We start from the raw sequence: 22496 nt of genomic DNA, 5'->3' as shown, positions 1-22496 counted from the left end.
AGGACACATCTCCTTGAGTACAAGAATTTTCATTGAAAACATAACATCTTGTTTGTTTTATTTGAAAGCATTCCAAACATGTTAGCATTCACCAAACCTGGGTTTCAACTCAGGAGGACAATGAGAATGAGGGATAAGACAACGGTGGACCAGAAATTCAGACCCATTTTTAGAAGGAGAAAGTAGATGGAGACATAACTGACTTGGAACTTGTTGAAACTTTAGATGGTTAAAAAAAGGAAAAAGGTGAGTCTGCACCAGCTAATCTCAGAAAGTCTTTAGAATAGAAAGCCTCAGGATATTTTTGAGATGGTGGTGCATTGTGGGGCTGAAGGTCGTAGGTCGTAGGAGTAGTTGAGAATATAAGAGTAGGAATCCCCCCCCACCCCACCCCCCCACCTTTCTGACCCTTGCACAGCGAGGTGATTACCCGTCTGCCAGAGTGATCAGAGGTCTAACGGGTGCTGCAGACCCGGTGTGATAGGATAGAGGCGCTGCACTGAGCAGAGATCTGCAGATATGTCCAGATAAAGGGCATCAAATCCCCCACGCCTAGTTTGGCCACATGTTCCGGCTCTGGCTGTTGGACATACCCTTCTAGGCATAAAGCCAGAGAGTTTTCCTCTAAAGAAAGGGCGTAGCTCCAGGGAAGATACCTAAGCCTACAGGTACATGGTGATTTTCCAGCAGAAAGGCAGCTTGCCACCTGATTACAGCAGCGCAGTCTGCCAGTGAGGCCAGCTCACGGATGTCCCCGTCAGCTTCTTCCTCTCCCACTCTGACATGTGGATGGCATGACTCTTCCATGGAGATGTTCTTCAATGAAACAGGGGAAAATGAAGCAAGAGAGTGGATAACATAGACTCCAGGAAGCTATAGCTCCAACATAAGGGAAAAGTAGCAGACTTAGCAAGAGTCCATTTTGGAGCAGTACAAAGGGTTTCAGAAAGTATGCTCTGAGAAGGAAGAAATGGAACTTGATAAAGTGGCTCATCTGATGATCTGCAAAAGAATCTTCAAGGGAAGAGTGGAGAGTTTTCAGAAACTATTTAGCAATAGGGATATAAAAAGCTTAAAAATATAAATAAAGATGATAAGCCTTAGAAATGGAATAGTTATGTAAAAATGAAATGACATTGTAATAAAATATTAGGGTCAGTTGTAAATAGCATCACATATAGTCACATATTTTAAAATGAATTTTTAATTAACAAAAACTTGTGTTATAACTTACAGGAAGGATGGAAATAAGTAAAATGATGAGAAAAGTAGGGGAGTTCTGAATTCTAGTCTTTGAATATTAGGAGCATAAACATATTTTCTAGGAACAAAAAAGTAAATACGAAAGAAAGACTTATGTTAAAAACTGTATGCCTCCCGGGCATAAGGATTAGAGTTGGATTTCTGTTTTTATTTACTTTGTAAGAATTGTTTGATTTTTTTAAAAAAACAACACACAAGTATAATGTGATGTAAAAAGAGTGGACAGACACACACAAGTGACTTACCTAACTCTAATTTTTCTGTTGCATAGACAGTATTGTATTGCTCTCTGACCCTGGGAAAGCTACTTAACTTTTAAGAAGACTTAGTTTTATCATTTGCAAAGTGGAGATGATTATAACAACAAAATAACCTTCTATGAATGTTAGAGAACAAAATGATGCATACAAAGTATTTGGTAGAGTACTTGGTACATATTATTGATGATGGGTATTATTAATGCTACTTTAGTACAGGTGTATTTGGCTCTCTAATCCATTAAGTTTTTGATAAGCTATGGAAAAGCAGATTGCATCTGGATAACACTGTGGCTTTAGTTAATTAAGCTTACTTAAATTAACCTTTAAAGCCAGAACTGAACACTGTGTCTGGATATTTAATCAATTTCCAGTTAAGGTCATGGCACTAATAATGTTTTTTACTTCTAAGGCCAGCTAGAGTTACTTATAAGAACTCTTTAAGTTTTCAATTTTGAAGTAAAAAATTAGCTTATATATTCTATTTTAAAATGAGCTGCTAGCATATATGTGCTTAGTTGCATCTGACTCTTTGTGGCCCCATGGACTGTACCCTGCCAGGCTCCTCTGTCCATAAAATTTTCCAAGCAAAAATACTGGAGTCAATTGCCATTTCCTACTCCAAGGGATTTTCCCTACCCAGGGATTGAGCCCACATCTCTTGCATCTCCTGCATTGGCAGGTGGATTCTTTACCAATGCATTACCTGAGAAATCCATGAGGGGAAAAAAATTTTTATACACACACACAGAGTCCAGTTCAGTCACTCAGTCATGTCTGACTCTTTGTGACCCCATCGACTGCAGCACACCAAGCTTCTCTGTCCATCACCAACTCCTGGAGCTTACTCAAACTCATGTCCTTTGAGTCGGTGATGTAATCCAACCATCTCATCCTCTGCCATCCCCTTCTCCTCCTGCCTTCAATCTTTCCCAGCTTCAGGGTCTTTTCCAGTGAGTCAGTTAATGGAGTTTCAGCTTCAGCATCAGTCCTTCCAATGAACTCCCAGGACTGATTTCCTTTAGAATTGACTGGTTGGATCTCCTTGCAGTCCAAGGGACTTTCAAGAGTCTTCTCCAACACCGCAGTTCAAAAGCATCAGTTCTTTGGCACTCAGCTTTCTTTATAGTCTAACTCTCACATCCGTACATGACTACTGGAAAAGCCATAGCTTTGACTAGATGGACCTTTGTTGGCAAAGTAATGTCTCTGCTTTATAATATGCTGTCTAGATTGGTCATAGCTTTTCTTCCAAGGAGCAAGTGTCTTTTAATTTCATGGCTGCAGTCACCATCTGTGACATCATATACCATGTGTATGTATATACACACACACATAAATATTTTATATACGGAGACGTGTGCTTGCTCAGTCGTTCAGTAGTATCTGCCTCTTTGCGTCCCCATGGATTGTAGCCCGTCAGGCTCCTCTGTCCATGAGATTTTCCAGGCAAGAGTATTGGAGTGGGTTGCCATTTCCTATTCCAGAGAATTTTCCCACTCCAAGGATTGAACCCACATCTCTTGCTGTCTCCTGCTTTGGTAGGCTGGTTCTTTACCACTGGCGCCATCTGGGAAGCCCCCTTAGCATGTATCTCCTTCTATTGCTAAATGTTTAAAAAATTGTAAGGTGGATTTTCATGATTTCCAGTGTCTCTTGTATAATAACTATTCCTTCTTGTCATGTGCATGACACATTGTTAGTGCTCATTTGATGATTAAGAATAAGTGCAAATAATGACAAAAACTTGATTTAGCTAATTTTGAAAATGTTTTTCTTACTGTACTATGTCGTTGGTGATACAAGGCTCCAGATGTTGATAGCTTTTTAAATACTTGCATAAGTAAACTGATTGTTGAAATCTGCCCCTGAATACCTCTTGGAGGTGTACTAAAGAAAGCCACCAGAGCCTTTAGTACTAGTGCATGTATTTTCTGGGTTATTTTGCCACCACTATTCTGCCTTTTATTCTTTAGTTAACTTTTTATGTGGGAATGTTCTATCTCCCCAACTAGGCTGAAAATACTTTAGGGAAAATACAAAAAGAAACATGTGAACATGTGAATATATCTGCCTATTTTTGCAAAAAGATACATAAGAAGGAATACAGGAGACACAGTGAAATGGTTACCTGTAGAGGTGGGTGGGAATGGGGTGGAAGGTAGCAGAGTAGGAGTATGCCTTTCCGTGGAGCTTTGACTTGTGAACCATGTTAATGTTTACTTATCAAAAATAAAATTAAATTAAAAAGAATGTTTTTTTTTTTAAAAAGCAAGCTTGAAGATAGAATATGAACAGAAGCAAAGGGGATAACTATCAAATAGCATAAAGACACAGAAGAAATAATTAATCCACTCAGTGCTCTGAGTGTGTGGTTAGTAGGATATATTATGAGTAGAAAGAATTTCACATAAATCCTGATCTTTCTATAGTGGTTTGTTGTTGCTGGTTTGTTGATATTGTAATTGTGCATGCTAAGTCGCTTCAGTTGTATCTCTTTGCGACCCTATGGACTGTAGCCTGCCAGGCTCCTCTGTCCATGGGATTCTGCAGGCAAGAATACTGGAGTGGGTTGATATTGTAATTAGGAAATTCTTATTTATGCATTGGAAGATAAAGGACATAAGTAAATGTTATAACAGTGTTCTAACCAGAAAAGAGTTACAAGGATGGAATGAGAGAAAGTGAGAAAGACCCCTTGTAGCATTGGGTTAGAAGTGGAGACGTCGGTATGAAATGCTGATTTAAAATAAAGAAAAATTCAATAATATATATTTTAAAATATATTAAGTATATAATATATAAGTATATAAAATTATATATATATATATTTAACAACTCTGATGACTGAAAGAGTCTGGAGACAGTGATACCTTAGGAGAAATGAGAGTATCTGAAGCTTGGATCTTGATCTCAAGATAAACATTTCCCACTAAAAGAACGGGGTTCTGTGGAGAGTTATCTCATCCCAGCTCTAAAACAAGGAATTATTCAAGACTAATTGTTCCAAGACTTCTCAAAAGGACACTGACTTAAAGAGGTCCCCAGTGGCCAAATTTGGAACTATTTGAATGATGGTAGTTCCCTGGTGGTTCAGATGGTAAAGAATCCGCCTGCAGTGCGTGAGACCTGGGTTTGATCCCTGTGTTGGGGAGATTCCCTGGAGGAGGGCATGGCAGCCCACTCCAGTATTCTTGCCTAGAGAATCCCCACGTACAGAGGAGGGTGCCTGGCACAGTCCATGGGGTTGCAAAGAGTTGGATACCACTTGAATGTCTAAGCACAGCACAATGGATTATAACACAATGAATTTAAAAAATCTGTAATTTATAAATCTATAGGTCTATAATATTATTTTTTAACTAATGTGAAAAAAATGCTTTTTAAGAAAAGTGCCAGCTAATAAGTGTAGGAGGAATCATAGAAAAATCACCGTTTTGCAGTCCCCAAGACAATACTGATTCAGTACCATCAATGGATGGTAAAACTATTGAGTAAACTGCTTGAGGAGGAATAAAATATAGTCTCATGGTCAGGTACCAATCAGAGAACTGATTAATTACAAGGGGGAAAAGTACTTTTAAAATAAGAAAGCTGGCATGGGCATCACCATAACCAAGTGATTAAACATGTCACCACCAATAATGGTGTAAGCTGGAAGTCCGTGCTTCTCACCTGACACCATGGGAAGGACGCATCACCCACAATGTTTAAGTCACATTTGCCTATGGATTGTGAGACGTTCTACAAAACAATTGGCCTGAATTTCTCAACATGTTAATAACAAATTGTCTTGTTTTTAAAAACGGGGGGGAATAAAACAGAAATAGAGATGACAACAAAATGGACTGTGTGATCCTTGCCTGGATCCTGAATGATTTTTTTTAAAATCACATTTGGGGGACAATTAGGGAAATATGAATATAGAATGTGTGTTGGGTAGGAATATTTTATCTGTGCTGTTTCCCTATGAAATGATTATATTTTGATCAAGTAAAAATAATGTCCCTATTCTCTTAGGTGGTTAAGCACAAAAAAGATGAAAAGTATAAGAGGCATGTGTGTGTGTGAGAGAGAGAGAGAGAAAGAGAGGAAGCAAAAGAGACAGAGACTTGAAATGTTTCATAATTGAAAGCTGGGAAGAAACCGTTCGAAGGACAGATGATGCCATGCATTCTTTTTTTAACAAGTGCTTTAGCAAACTCTTCGCCAGTACAGACTGAGTGAAGATTTTGATTTTGCAAGAGAAATGGTGTGGATTGGAGGCAGTTAGCATGTTTCCTAAAATGTGGGATAGATGTTAGTTAAATGTTTTGGAAAATAGGTGATCAAAGAATATTGAGACATTAAAATGAAAATCTGTCTAGGTTTCTGATTCAGGTGTCCACCTGTCTCTCTTTCCCTTTGAGAATTGCCTGTCACCATTGCTTTATTGAGAAAATGAGTAATCCTTAGCTAAAATAATATATATTAAGTTAATAGTATGTTTCCATTTTGCACAAGAAATTGAAGTTTGCCTGCTAGCTCAGTCAGCTTTATGAAGAACCAGCAAACCTGGGCAAGCCCCATATGTGCTGTGAGGATGTTCCACCTGCCTCAGAAGCCAAGGGCTGTTCCCTCTTTATGCTGTTCTTCACAAGCAACACTGCTGTGTGTTCCCCGTGCCAGACTTCTCACCCTCAGCAGGACTTTCGACAGAGCTGTTTATCGTGATGATAAACAACTACCAGCGCAATTAAGAGACACCCTCTGGCTTGGAGTCAGACATCTGCCAAGGCTTTGGTTATTCTGTCTCAGTTTATTTCAACAAACAAATACAAAATGCTTACTGTATGCAGGGCAGGATCCTGGTCCTCCGTAGGCTACCAAGATAAATAAAATGTGGTATGTGCCTAAGAGAAGTATATAATCCAGGGAGAGAGGGCTTGAGACAGTTACATCAATATCTGTTGTTAAAATGCAGAGGATGAGGAGTGGATTTAGGGGACAGCCAACAATATCCTAATAGCATTTGGTGTTCAGAGTCCTCTTGTCTTTTAGGACTGTCGTGCAGGTCTTTCTCAGAATGGAGGCTTAAAGCCCAGGCATCCAGATGGTTTGGGACATTTACAGAACCATGATTCATGGATGTGAGATCTGGTTGTGTGTGTGTGTTTTTTTTTTAATTGCCCTGTTTTCCGATGTTAATTATTGCAGCTAGGCTGCCAAGCAAACATCTGTTCAGAGTTGCATTCTGGATACAGGCTTGTTGCTTTGGCCCCTCTTGGTGGAAACTATTCTTATTTCACATGGAGTATTACATAATCTCCGTGAATGCTGAGTAGTATGTACAGATCATCAAACTACTACAGGTCAGCACCTGGCCAGAAGATTCACAGGAAAGGAGAAAACAACACATAAATAGCCAGATGTGTATCTTAAAACATAATTAGTGAAAAAAAAATGCTTCAACCACAAACACAGAAAGAAAAATATTGCCATTTTTGCTTATCACATTAAAGGCGAAAGTATCAGAGGTCTTCAAGCACTGTTTTACTCTGCAAGCTTGTTTTTTTTGACTATGGTACTCATTAGAGCTTGTTGTGGAAAAATGGTTACTATCGTGGACTGTAAATAAATACAGCTTTTGGACAGCAGTTTGGCAATATGTGTCAAAGAATCATAGTCATCATGTTCTTTGACCCAATAATTCCAATCTGGGAATCTCTCCTAAGGAAATACTTTGAAGAAGCTTCAGCCATAAAGTTATTCATCACCACAGTACTTACAATAGTAAAGAATCGGAAACAGCCTCCACAGGTTAACTGTGGGTTTTCTACTTTCTGAAATAGTATACAGCATTTCGAAATGATGATTGTAACTGGTAATAACACGGAAGATGCTCCTGTTGTGCTATGTGGAAAGGCAACATACCAAATTGAATTTAGAGTGCATGTAGAATTTTAAAAACTACAGAAATTAGATGGTGTATTTGAAATGAACCCTTCTCAATTAGTAGATGTTGTTTTTTAAGTAAATCCAACAACAGGGAACAACGGCAGAAGCAAGGAGATATGAAACAATGCAATTTTTCTGGTAGCAGAACTGAAAACAAGTCACCTAAAGGAGGGCTTACCAGGCGGAATAGTGATAAAGAATCCACCCACCAATGTAGGAGATGCTGGAGATGCAGATTTGATCCCTGGGTTGCATCCCTGGAGAAGAAAATGGCAACCCACTCCAGTGTTCTTGCCTGGAAAATTCCATGGGCAAAGGAGCCTGGCGGGCTACAGTTCATAGGGTTGCAAAGAATTGAACATGATTGCGTGACTGAACACAGAATAAATATGGATTCTTTACCCGCTGAGCCACAAGGGAAGCCCAAGAACACTGGAGTGGGTAGCCTATCCCTTCTCCAGTGGATCTTCCCCACCCAGGAATCGAACTGGGGTTTCCTGCATTGCAGGTGGATTCTTTACCAACTGAGCTATGAGGGAAGCCCTACAGTGCATTCTGCTGCTGCTGCTGCTAAGTCGCTTCAGTTGTGTCCGACTCTGTGCGACCCCATAGACGGCAGCCCACCAGGCTCCGCCGTCCCTGGGATTCTCCAGGCAAGAACACTGGAGTGGGTTGCCATTTCCTTCTCCAATGCATGAAAGTGAAAAGTGAAAGTGAAGTCGCTCAGTCGTGTCTGACTCTTCGCGACCCCATGGACTGCATGGGAAAATCCATGGGATTTTCCAGGCAAGAGTACTGGACTGGGTTGCCATTGCCTTCTCCAACAGTGCATTCTAGAAGGTTGTATATGAAAACGTTAATATCGTTCACATTTGGATAAGACAAAACCTAATTTCCCCCCTTTTTCTGTTTTCCACATTTCCTCTATAAAGAAGACAAATGCTTCTCCACACTCCAGGCCCGAGTGTGATTGACGTCTCTTTTCCAGTTGGTTCAAGAAAGTGAGGAATGAACCAGACTCATTTGGTTTAGAGAGAAAAAGTATGTTTCTCTTCTGTCTCAAAATGATGAGATTATTCAACAATTAGATAAAACTTGTGTGTGTGTTAGTCTGGAGCCCGCCAGGCTTTTCTCTATATGGGATTCTCCAGGCAAGTGTACTGGAGTGGGTTGCCATTCCCTTCTCCAGAGGATCTTCCCGACCCAGGGATTGAACCCAGGTCTCCCGCATTGGAGGCAGATTCTTTACCATCTGAGCCACCAGGGAAGCTCAGATAAAACTTACTTAGTTCCATTTTATGTAGTAAGGATTCAGTGAAAGTTTGGTCAGCCAGTAAGTTTTGGCAACTGGAGCTTTAAAGCACAAACAAGAGCCCAAACCCAAAATACTCATTGCCCTTTAATCAGAGTAGCCTAGGATCACTTTAGAGAAGTTGGACTAGGAAGGATGGGCTGACCAACAGAGAGGCCCTGAAGTGTTTCCTTCCCTACATCGCAGCCCTTTTCCTTCCCAGTAACATGTTGGGTACGATAGCTGAGCCTGTGTCCTGCCAAGGATGTGTCTGTTCCCCTTAAGGAAGGCTGTGCTTTCAGCCCACATGAGTTCTCTGCCCTGATAGTTACAACCAATCACTTGTATCTTCTTAGAACTACTGATGAAGGCTAATCTGACTGTCAACCCCCTCCCTCACTCCCAGAGTCCCTTAGAATGATCTAGAACTGGACATTAATTATTCTACCTCCAAGGCTGTGTTATGCACTAGACAGAACAAACAAAATCACCTTTCCTCCCCTATAATTGAGGCTGCACCCACGCTGTGTATTATCATCTCTATCTTTGTTCCCTCCTTTGATCCTTAGCTTTCTATGGTTGGAGATCCATTACCTGAACACTACCTAGAAAACCAACACTAGCTATATTAACCTCTTTTTGAATTTCAGCAAATACTCATGAAGCACCTACCCTGTGCTAGGTAGTGAGTGAGGTATGTGAGATGTAAGAATAAATGCATAATTCCTACCCTCAAAAAAATTCATAGGATAATGGAAAATACCAAGCAATCACTCTAGGACAGATAAAATGACAGGAATGAGCACAGGCTGTTACAGGTTTGACATCTAAGCTAAGACCTGCAGAATTTAGGCACGACACATGTGTAAGAGTCATGTCCCAAGTAGAAGGAACAGCAGGTACTAGAGGCAAATCAGTGTAAGACAGACAGAGCCTGTGATGGGACAATGGCAACAGAGGATCCAGAAAAGTCATCAAATCATTAATTGAATCTTTATTTCACATACTGGGGTTTTTTTCACTTCATCCTAGGCACAAAGGTATTATTGAAGTTTTAATTAGTGGAGTGTCATAAATGTGGAGTGGAGTGTCATGGAATGTCATTAGTGGAGTGTATTTTAGAAAGGGTACTCCAGAGCCAGTGCAAACTTGGTGGCAGTAGAGATCCAAAGACATAAATGGAATTTTGTTGATTGATTGGTTGGGGGAGAGATGAGGCAAAGAAAAGTCAGAAGAGAGAATACCTTGTTTTCTGGTTTCTGCCTCACTCACTTGATAAGCAGATGAAGGACAGTGGTCTGTTAGGGAGAGATGCATGGGGAGGTGATTAGTTTGGTTTTAGGCTGGGTTTGAGATGTATGACTGGAGACATCAGGTAGGGGGTTGCCTGTGGGTATCAGAAGCTCAGTAGAGAGATCTGGACTGGAGGTTTACATGGGGAAGCCTTCGGCATATGTATGGAGTTGAAACAGTGGGGGTGGAGGAACAAGACTCAGAGAACCATCTGTAATAAATGGAGCCTTGGAAACTCAGGAAGTTTTAAGAGACAGAAATAGGAAGAATTCACAAAAGGGACAGAAGAAGTACCAAGAACCTGAGAACGTGATGTCCTAGGGGTCAATAAAGAAGCAGAGGTCAGCAGGGTCAGTGCTGCAGAGGAGGTGAGTAAATAAATAATCCTTATTCACAAGGGCAGTTAGGAATGAGAAGGTCACTGGTAATTTTGTTTGTAGAGAGTGACCTAAAGGGGAGGAGTGAGCCAGATAATAGTGAGTTTTTAAATGTGGACAAGGAGACAAAAACATTAGACAATCTTTCAGTTAGCTTGGTTGAAAATGATGGGAGACTTGAGATGTAGAGACTGGTGCATATAGGGTGCGAAGAAGTTTTTATTTCGTTTTGCTTTTATGATGGGAGAAACTGGAACGTGCGCGTATGCATGATTGTCTCAAGTTCCCAGAGAGAGGAGAGAGCCCTGACAAGGCAGGCAGAAATACTGATCTTGGGATGCTGAGGAGGTCCTTCTTTCTACCAAAGAGGAAGGAAGGTTAGAAGAGCGCTGATGGGGAACTGGAAGTTGACGGGGTTCTCATCTGACCACATGAGATTTTACTGTGTCATGTGGGAGTGAGGTTATGGGTTGCGGGTGGGTCAGTTGCAGCGGGAAATTTGGAGTGAGGCCTTGAGGAGGAGGTGGACGTTGGAAATGGTTCATAGGTAAGGAAGGGGTGACCTTGAGGGACCTCAAGAAGGGCTGCTGCTTAGTGATGACAACCCAGACGCACATGGGCACCATCTGCTTGTCTCCAGGACTGTGTGAGGGGGGAGATGAGGGTTACGTCTAACCCTTATGCTCGTCCAAGTATCATGTTTAGAAAGGCATGCACTGCATCTGATTAAGCATTTAAGAATTCTCAGTGGGCAGTAGCAACATGGCGTTATTATTCTGAGTGACTGATTCTGCCAAGTCTGGATCAGCATCAGCGGGGCTTAATGACAATGTGTACAGGCTCTGACAGTGATTAGGTTTGGATTAAAGCTTCAATAAAAGTTAGCTGCTGCTATCATCATCACCATCATTCAGTTCACTGTGACAATACCAGAAGTTTCTGGAAGGTTTGCAATGTAAGGCTTTACTGTAGAGCGTGAACTTGCCATCATTGCTGCACTTTCCCGCATTGGAAAGAATGACAGAAGGCCCTGGGCAGTCCCGTGTGGAGAGGACAAGACTAAAACAAATACTAAAAAACTTTCTCAAGATGAAAAAAAAATAGTCAAAGTTCAGTGTTTATCCACTGAGTCTTTTTCGTCAGTAGGTTTCCTTGTGCAGCCCCTGAACTTATCTAGGAGTTTCATTGTATCCCTGGGTGACCTTTTACTTCATAGAACAGAGTGGGATTGGGGTGGGTGCAAGTGGGAAATGATGATACTTGCCCAAATCTATCTCCTTTGCTGGATGAAAAACTTTAAATACAAAAAAAAAAACAAACCCATATTCATAGTACAGTAGCCTTGTTTTCACAAACAGAGAGTAATAATAAAGTAATAGTAAAAGATAATCTCAGGACCCCAGGCTAAGATCCCTTGATATATATACAATCCGTGTAGTTCCTAGAGGATTTAATTTCTAGAATATGTATAATGGCAAAATTTATTGTTATTCAATATAAAAATGAGGTAAGAATGTACAATAAAACTGAAAATAATACTAATACAGACATGTTAGTATATATATATATAAAGGGCTTCCCTGATAGCTCAGTTCCTAGAGAGTTTAATCTCTAGAATATGTATAATGGCATAATTTATTGTTATTCAATATAAAAATGAGGTAAGAATGTATAATAAAACTGAAAATAATACTAATACAGACGTGTTGGTGTATATATGTATAAAGGGCTTCCCTGATAGCTCAGTTGGTAAAGAATCCATTTGTTATGCAGGAGACCCCTGTTCAATTCCTGGGTTGGGAAGATCTCCTGGAGAAGGGATAGGCTACCCACTGCAGTATTCTTGGGCTTCCCTTGTGGCTCAACTGGTAAATAATCCACCTGCAATATGGGAGACCTGGGTTTGATCCTTGGGGTTGATCCCTGGAGAAGGGAACGGCTACCCACTCCAGTGTTCTGGCCTGGAGAATTCCATGGACTGTATAGTCCGTGAGGTCACAAAGAGTCAGACACGACTGAGCAACTTTCACTTTCACTTGAGTATGTATAAAGTGTACATGGTATGTGTAAATGCTTTCTAAAATGTTTAAATTGTATTATTATTCTCCCTTTGCACTTTTTCCTATGTTTGGCTTACAAAAGAGAGGTAAGAGTTTTAAAAAACAACTTATCTTTCCTTTTTACTTATGATTCTCTGTAAAAATGCGGTGATGTGTTCTATTCTTTCCATATAGCTCACAGTCTTTTGATGTGGTCTCTATTTTTACCATCTTCCTCTATAAACATTATCTGAGCTAATTTTCTTAAGTGAATGTTATTTCAATCAAAACCCTCTCATTTGAGCTGTCTCAGTGCTAATGCATGAGCAATATTGACCTTGTTGGCTGGCAGCAAAGTTAAGAGGTTTTTATCCTTGTGTTAGAGTCTCCTAAAGAAGTGAAGAAGCTCAGTTGAAGCAGGGTGGGATTTTATAAGATACACTTGAAGTAAATCAAGACATTCAACCCTAGGTATTCCAGATATTCCAACCCTTTTTCAGTCTAACCACACAACTTTTCAGTGAGAGGTTATAGTATATTCATTCACCAGGCTAGTTTTTGTGGATATGTCTCTAGCCAATCACATTTTTAAAAAGAGATTTCTATGCTCCTAGGATAAGATTTTCCCCTATTTTGGAGGTATTAAAACTCAAACATCAGAAGAGATTTTTTAAAGATACATATATTTTTTTTCTCTTTTCATATTCTTAGACACTTTAACTTTGTTCCTGAGAGATATAAAGGAAAATTTGGTCACTCTACACTTAGCAGTATTTTATATCTGAAAATGATGAATAGAAACCAGGAAAGGAATTATATTTTTCTTTATTGAATCTAAAAACTCCAGGTAGTGAACAGACTATTCCTAGAACTGAGTGAATGGTGCACAAAGATACTTTGTTTTGGCATGAAAAAGCTCTGTTGAAATTGCTCCTTTTAAGTTAAAAAACGATGTTAACTTGGTTTAACGTCTAGGAAAGCATTGATGCTTGCCAATATTGAAAGCCCAAAACCTGTGGGGGGGGAGGGAAACCCAGACATTAAAATGACTGTGAATAAAGCTACAGAACATGTATTTTTAAAGTTTGTCAAATTTGGACTTCTTCCAGGTTTACAAGGAGTATCGTAAGGAGTGATTTTTGTTGTTCTATTTGTTGTACAATTTTCAGGAGGAAAGGTTTCTAGATATTTAAAAAAAACTATTTTGACATGAACTCCATGAAAGGAATGTTGCTTTCTGTGAACTAGCTGTGATGACGTCAGCACCGTGTGGGATAAGATTCCCACAGGGTTTAGTTGACCGAGGAAATGTCTGCTTTCTCCACTGCACACGGCAGAGTGTAAGGACAGAGCCCAGAATTCAGTGCAGTGGTAGAGGCTATAAAGTTAGATTGCCAAATGTGTACAGAAGCAAAAATAGTGTTCATAATTCAGTTTTGATAAGTAAAATCCTGTACCCATAATTCTCAGTACTCTGTCTTGTTTTCAGGACCAATGCAGTTTCAGTTTACTGGTGTTGCAGTCCATTCTTTAACTATCACCAACTAGAGTGCAGAAAACACACACACAAAAATAAAAAACTACGGAATAATAAAAAATGTAACAAATATACTACAACATTAAATAAGAAAAAAATAGTTCCACTGCCTGAAAAATCCATTTTTAGCAATTCTTTCTTCTTCCAAGTTTACAGTTTTTCGCATATGCTTTTACATTTTTATAATATATAAATTCAGTGTTTATTCTGTTTTCTTATCTAACATTATAAGATATGTATATCATTATTTTTCAATTTAAGAAATAAGGCATAGTCAAAACTACTCATTGTGATCCTTTCCATTCTTCATGATTTAACTAAAATGCCTTCCTTTCCATGAGCAGTCAAAACCATTTCGCTTTTGTGCTTCTCTGCCTGAACCATGGTTATTTATGCCCGTGTTGTCTCCCCTAATAAACTGAGAATTACTTGAAGGTAGTTTGTTCAGCTTTAAATTCCCCCCAATAGCTAGTAGACTGTCTTGTTCATGGTAGACACAAAATAAATACTTGAGTATTGAATTAGTCTATAGAATCATTTACAATAAAGTGACTTAAAATGAAGTTGAGGTGAGAAGAGCAGAGCCATAGGAGGAAAATCACAAAAGAGGGAGGAAGTGATAGTATTAATTTCTGATGAGGTAGAGGGAGAATTTAATGTAAAAACATTAAATACAGAGAACATTATTTATGAAGATATGTCATAAGTCTGTATGTACCACACAACATTGCAGTCAAATATAAAACCTAGAAGTGCAAAGATAATTTGAAAAAAAATATAGTAAGCAATTTCAATATTCCTCTTTTAGAATCAGATTGAGATAAATAATGAGCCCATAGAGAAGTGGACTTAAACCATCAAAGCTGTGGTTTAATAGAAATCTATATAGAATCTTACTTTTCTTGATTAAATATTTTAATGTCCAAAACACATTTTAAAAGATTATGTAATTGGCTAGAAAAACATTAATATTTCAAATTTAAGATTTTTACAGTTTACTTTTTTCTTTTTTTTTAATCTCAGACAATAAAATAGTTTACTTTTTTCATAATCAAGTAGAGTTGAAAATAAATTTAGAAAAAAGTTACTGAAAAAACTACATAGAAATTTTAAAAAAACACTGAAAGAGGGAGTAAAAACAGATTATAAACTGCCTAGAAAATAATGGAGAGAACATTTCATACCGGAATTTTTGGAATGTAGCAAAAACTCTATTCATTACTAAAGAGTAAAAGCAGAAAACCAAGTGATCAGAAGAAGCTAGGAAAAGAATAAGAAAAATTAAACAAAAGCCGGAGGAGCATAATACTAAATGTAAAAATCAAAGGAAAGGAAAACTAAAAGGGGGGAAAGAAGCAATATAAAGGATAAGAAAGCCCATAGCTAATAAGGTTAAGAAACAAAATAAAGTGTCATTTTGAGAGCCTGATTTAGGGACCAGAGTAAAAGTAATGAAACTGAGAAAGAGACAAGATGAGAAAAGAGATAAAAACCACAGAGAGAATATTATTTCTCGACAAGAATATTCTCAATAAGAGAATACTCAGTTGCAGCAAAGGTAAAAATCTAGGAAACAGGTAGATTTCCTAGCTTTCTTCCTGCACACACCTAGGTAAATGTATTTTCCGAGAGAGAATGAAAGTTACTTTTGTGTGTGCAGGAAGAAAACTGGGGAGCTACTACATTGCCTTTCTGAGCTGACATATCTGTTTCGCAATAATTTTCCTTGAACGTCTGTGTGTGTGCTCAGTCATGTCTGACTCTGCATCTGCATGGATTGTAGCCTGCCAGGCTTCTCTGCCCATGGGGTTTCCCAGGTGAGAATACTGGAGTGGGTTGCCATTTCCTTCTCCAGGAGATCTTCGTGACCCAGGGATCAAATCCGTATTTCTTGTGTCCCCTGCTTTGGCAGGCAGATTCTTTAGCATCTGCACCACCTAGAAAGCCTTTCCTTGAACCTTTTACCTTAAATATGCCCTTGATTGAGTTAGTGGCTCTAGTTGGGCACTAATATGCATAAATCCTCAAAGTCACCTGTATTTGCAAAATTTTACTTTCTTATTTCACTTTGCAGACTTGTTAAACGAATTTGTAGAAGGGCAAAATAGTTTTCCATAACTAAACCACCAGCTTTTGGTTTTGTTTGCCTTTGACATTTTTAGGATATTTAAGCATATTTTGAAAGTCAGGGAAAAGATACCAATGAAGAGGAGGGGAAAGAAGTTATAAAAGGTCTTTTGTGACCTCTGTAAGTTCTTTTTTAAAGTTTAAAGTTGTTTCTGAAATTTTTACTTGCTCCTTTTAATTGAAATTAAACCTCAGAGTAAAACAAAATTTAAGCCTTCCTTCTCCCACTCAAGTGATACTGATAATCTTTGGTACTGGATTGACTGGATTTACTAAGTCACTTCAGTCGTGTCTGACTCTTTGCGACCCTATGGACCGTAGCCCACCAGTCTCCTCTCTCCATGGGGATTCTTCAGACAAGAATACTAAGGTTGCCATGCCTTCCTCCAAGGGATGTTCCCAATCTAAGGTTCAAACTTGTGTCTTTTACGTCTACCTGCATTGGCAGGCAGGTTCTTTATCACTGGCGCCACCTGGGAAGCCCAAAACATTAACTCATAGAGTCCTCTAAACAACCAAATTCTATTGGTAAATTCCAGTTTTTACAGATGCTGGGCAAGGGAAACATTTAGCAACTAGTAAAGGACCAGAGGGCTTCTCAGGTGGCATCGTGGTAAAGAACCCTCCTGCAGTTATTCAATCTGGAAGAAATGGGGGATTTTATATCTTTATTTCTTACTATTTTATTTTCAGTTTTCTTTTTCTCTTCTTGCATTGGCTAGCTCTAGTCAATGTTAGTGCATATTCACTTCATTTCCAGTCTTGAGAAAAAACTTTCAATATTTCATCATGGAGTATTATGTTTACTATAGATTTTCTTATATATACTCTTTATTAGATTAAGGAAGTTTTCATTCTTCTTAGTTTGCTAAGATTTTAGCATAACTGAATGTTGAATTTATCAAATAACTTTTCCTCTTTCTACTGAGAAAATCATATGATGTTTCTCCTTTATTTTATTAATGTGTGAGTTAATGGCAATGGGTTTTTGAATGTTGTCATTCTTGCATTCTTGGAATAAACCCGCTTTGATTATGTTATCTTTTTAATGCATTATCTGGATTGATTTGTTAATGTTTTGTTTAGAATTTTTGTATCTGTGTTTACAAAGAGATCAGTCAGTAGTTTTTCTTGGTTGCAATATCCTTATCAGATTTTGGTATCATGAGTATGCTGGCCTTATAAACAACCTGAGTAGTGATCCCTCCCCCTCTTTTTATCATTATTCACTAAGAGTAGTTGGGTAGTGTCAGTGTTATTTCATCCTTAAGTTCTTAGTAGAATTTACCACCTGGAGCTGAAGTTTTCTGTGTGGGAATATCTTTTTCCTCTGTTGCTTTTTAAGTTACTTTCTTTGCATTTGGTACTTGGCGCTTTTACCTAATGTGTCTAAGTGTGATTTTTATCAAAGGCATCTAGCACAATGATCTGTGATATCTGCTGAGCAAACAAAAGAGCATATTTATCAGGAAAGCAGCCATCTTCCTCTCATTAATGATAAAATTATGGAGAACTCCATGAACCTAAAAAGGAATCTGCCTTTCTGGTGTCCCACAAAGTAATTAACGCACAGAAAGTGAAAGTGGAAGTGGCTCAGTCATGTCTGACTCTCTGCGACCCCATGGACTGTAGAATTCTCCAGGCCAGCATACTGGAGTGGGTAGCCTTTCCCTTCTCCAGAGGATCTTCCCAACCCAGGGATCGAACCCAGGTCTCCCACATCGCAGGTGGATTCTTTACCAGCTGAGCCAGCAGAGAAGCCCAATGCACAGAAAGTGCTTCTAACAATGCCTGGCGTAGACGAGGTGCTGCATACATTTCATGACTTGTTATTGCTTTCGTTGTTGTATTCTCTTCTCCTCTGCCATATTATTGTGCTTCTTTTTAATGATAGAGGGAATCTGAAATCCCTTGGTCTTAAGTGAACAAAAGACTGTATAAAGTACACTGTCATGACCAACCAAAACCAAGATCAAAACATGTAAACCATGCATTTGATAAACTAAGCCTCGAAGTCCAAGGTTTATATTTTCTCTGTCTCTTTCTTTGGAGGAGTTAATTAATTAATCTGTCACTTTTCCAGTTATCTCCCTCACCTGTGTCACTGAATTACTTTTGAGTTCTCCCAAGTGGCAAATTAGCCATCTAGCTTGAACATTAAGTGGGTAACTCTGTCTCTTACTAACGCCCTTGGAGACTGTTGTAGAATTAAATAATTTTGTCTTCAAGAATGGACATGCTTTTGTTCAGATTTGGAGAGCATATTTTTCAGTGATATAAATAGTAGTATTAGCATTGAACACAACAGAAATTTAGGCCTTTGTTTTAATTATACTAAGTACAAAAAATCCTGTAAATAGAAGTTAGATGACATTACTGAAACTAAGTTGATATTAAAGAATTATTGTCATTTTAAAAAATATTTGGTATAGTGATTATATATTTTTTAAAGAGTTCTTATTTTCTTTAGACTCATACTGAAATATTTATGAGTAAAATGACATGATGTTTGGTATTTGGAGTAAATAATATGGGAGGACTATAGTAGGTCAGGGCAGAGGAAAAATAAAATTGACCAAGCTGAAGCATGGGTACTTAAGGGTGAAGGGTTCATAATACCAATCTGAAGACTTGTGAATATGTATATGTGTTCCTAATAATTTTTAAATGTTGGGATAGAATATTAAATGAATTAATACCACTAAATTCCAAATTGCTAGAAGAGGCTATCAACACAAATTTAATTACTGTATTCTCAAGTTCCATGAGGGCAGGATTCATGGTTTAAGCTACCTTGTATCCTGGACTCTTATATCCTTTACCTGTAGTATTATAGGAATTTAATATATGTTTTGTGGATAAATTAATGATCTTTACTAAATTTGCAGTGAGTCATTTCCAGCAAGTAACACATATCCATGTAAACTATGTTTTATTAGAAATTCTCAGGGAGTATTAATAGCACCCACCAGTCATCAGGTTATTTCAAGCCAAAAACCTGGAATTCTTGACTCCTGCCTTTACTTCATCCTCCAAATCTGGTTCCTCGCCACACCCCAGTTGTTCTGTTTCCGAAATGCATGTCATGTCTGACTACCTCTTGCTACCTAGTTCAGTCACCTGTCGTCCGCTGCCTGGATTAATGCAGTAGTCAAGTCCCACTGGGAGAAAGAAACAGGTACCATCCAGAGACCTACTGTCCCCCTCTCTGGTCCCGTGTATCCTCTGGGAAGAGCCAGGATGGTTTCTTTGTAAAATGTAAGTCAGGGTATGCCCCTCCTCCTCAGAAAACCAGTCAGTGATTCATGGCAGCTGAGAGTAGCATCCCGCTCCCTGTCACAGCCGGCAGGGCCTGCGTTTCTGACTCACGTGGTTCGTGTCAGTTGCTCAGCCCTGTTCCCTGCACACGGGCACCGCAGCGCTTTCTGCCCTGGAGCCATGGGCCTGGTTTTCTTAGCCATTCAGTCCCTCCTGCAAGTTCTCCGCGTGACCGGCCCTTTCGTTCTTAGCCGTCCCCTCTTCGGAGGTATCTTCTTTGATGTGTAGTTTCTTCATAGGCAGACGGATTCCAGTCTACCTGATTCATTTACTTGTTTATCATATGTTTCCTCCGGTAGAGGCCCTGTGTCTCTTTCTCTCTTTGTCTTCTCATTTCCCCAGAGTCCATTGTAACAAGCCAAACCTGTAGAAACCACTTTTAGTTGATATCTAAGCTGTGATCAATTGTAGGATGCAGTATTATATTATGTGTCTCTAAGAAAATTAAAATTATACTAATTAAACTATGGCACAGTGTTAAATACTATCAATTGTAAGACAGTCTTGACTTTTGAAATATTAAAATGTTGAAAAAATGCATCTTTGAATTGATGAATTATGTACCTTGTTGAATAAATAAATGAACATATGTTACTCAATTATGATTATTATTTTTTAGTGATCTTTTGAGGAAATAATTCTGAAAAAATAGACATGTACAGGCCAGAGAATGCCTGGGTCATGAGTAGTGTTTTATTTTGAAAAAGGGGATGTTAGTATGAAGAAGTATGAATAATGCTTGTATGAGTAATTGTTCCAACTGCCAGTTATTAGCTTACCAGCAATAATTTTTCCAAACTGCCAATTATTATCTTACCAGCAATAATTCAAATTTTATAGGCCCCGAGTGGGCCAGGAAACTTGAATTCTTAACAGAATTCAAGACTTTGAGAGACTCATGCAATCTGGAAGTAGATTCAGGCCCTGTGTTGTAAAAGGAGGGAAGACAAATAAAATAGGTTGGGATTAACATATACATACTACTGTATATAAAATAAATAATCAACAAGGACCTACTGTATAGCACAGTAAATTCTACTCAATTCTCTATAATAACCTACATGGGAAAATATTCTGGAAAAGAATATATATATATATATAACTAAATTATTTTGCTCTGCACCTGAAACTACACTGTAAATCACTGTAAATCAACTATTCTTCTTGCATGCATGCTCAGTTGTGTCTCTTTGTGACCCCATGGATTATAGCCCACCAGGCTCCTTTCTCCATGAAATTTTCCAGGCAGGAATACTGGAGTGGGTTGCCATTTCCTATTCCAGGGGACCTTCCCAACTCAGGATCAAACCCGCATCTCTTGCATCTCCTGCATTAGCAGGCAGATTCTTTACCACTGTGCCACCTGGGAAGCCCAAATCAACTATATGCCAATATAAAATAAAAATTAAAATGAAAGAAAAACATAAAAGCTAATAAAAAGGGAAGAATAAAAAAAAAAGGAGGGAAGACAGAAAAGATGGGGACAGGCATTGGAGAGTTGGTAGTGGGAGGGTAGTGGGACATAATCATATCACTTCTGTTTAATAAAATATGAGATCATTTGACTCAGTGTAGCAGGGTAGAGATTTTGGAGCTTTCAGAGAGAAGAGAAGGTATGAAGTAGGCAAAATGCAGAAGGTGCTAAGCGAAAGGAACCTGTTCTTTGGGAATGGAATAGACTTGCAGGCAGATATTTGAGAAGTATGAAGAAGACAAGGCTTTGTTTGGACATCAGACGGTAGGTGTCCCAGTGTGATATGAACACCTGCTGCTGACAGAGGAACAAGATGAGACCCACTCCCTTGAGCTGCTTGGATTGTCTGGTCCTGTACTACATTCCATTTCTTTAAGACCTGACTACCTGGGTGGCTGTGAAGTTACTACTTCCATTGTTAGTATTTATTTGCTTAAATAAATTTAGCGGCAAGGGGGGGTTGTTAAACATTGACCTAGAGTAAAATATTCCAGCTGTTACTCCCGCAAGTATGCGGCTCCCCAGTAAGCAGGAGTCACTTGAGATGTACCAAGTGAACTTTTCTGTGTGGGATGACAAGAGATTGTCTTTTCACATGCAGAAAACAAAAGTTTTCAATTTTCGTAGGTGTCTACTTCAGACTCCTAAGGCGGCTCCATACTCTGCCCTCTTGTTTGGATCCCAGTTTATCTGCACAGCCTCTGACTTCAGCTATAACTGAAAATAATTTAATATAAAACATAATTTGGGTTGTAATAACTAACAAGTATAATAATAAGATCTGATTGTAACTATAAGCAGACTCATCAAAAAAGTAGAAAAAATTGCTTTGGGCTAATACTTGAAAAGCATCTCTGGACCATCTTTGTACAATAGTAGCATAAGATGATATGGAAACTTACATTTCAACAGGTCAGTACTAATAAGGTGGCTTATCCAAAGTTAGATTTTTTTTCATTATCAATCTGGCTTATGTTCTTTACTGATATTAAATATGTCGTTGCCAGGCATCCTATAGAGTGTAGCTTCTTACCTACCTTTCCTCGGGATAAACAGCAAAGTTCAAAGTTACTATGAACTTAGGGTCTTTGTTAATGGCTCATTATAGATGTTTTCTTTCCCCAGATCAGGTGACTTTTTCGCATTCCTCTCTCAGTCTTTTTTTTTTTTTTTTTCCTCTCTCCGTCTTAATAGTGGACTTTTCTCACTAAGGTCAATGAGTTTCACCTTCTCAAAATGTCAAGTTCACCAAGCGAGAAAGAAATGGTTTGGGGTTGTTTTCCATTTAGAGCTTTCCCTGCCTCCCTTTGCTACCCTAAGATGGGCAAAAAGAGACTATGATGCCAGGAATGTAAAGGGTTTTTGTTACTATTTATGGAAAACAAGCCTAAGTCATCCTTAAAAAGTAGTTTTATTTTTTTTAATCCTTTGAAACTTAATTGTGTCCACACTTTGTACTTGAATCTTATACTGTAATTTTTAATGCTAGCCATTTTTTGAGTTCTCTACTGAATAAATAGTAAATGTATCATTCCAGTATATTCCCTCTCCCGTCTCCTAATCTAACTGTAGTTCTTTGAAGG

At 38.6% G+C, this 22496-nt stretch overlaps 1 protein-coding gene across 1 annotated transcript in view; it reads left to right on the top strand.

Moving 5' to 3' along the window:
* Positions 1-22496, top strand: part of RNF217 (ring finger protein 217) — a 124263-nt gene that overhangs the window by 50505 nt on the left and 51262 nt on the right. The gene's annotated exons all lie outside the window — the stretch shown is intronic.

This window comes from Cervus canadensis, chromosome 20 (assembly GCF_019320065.1).
Source record: "Cervus canadensis isolate Bull #8, Minnesota chromosome 20, ASM1932006v1, whole genome shotgun sequence".
NCBI lineage: Eukaryota > Metazoa > Chordata > Mammalia > Artiodactyla > Cervidae > Cervus > Cervus canadensis.
This window is presented reverse-complemented; position numbering and strand designations above follow the sequence as displayed.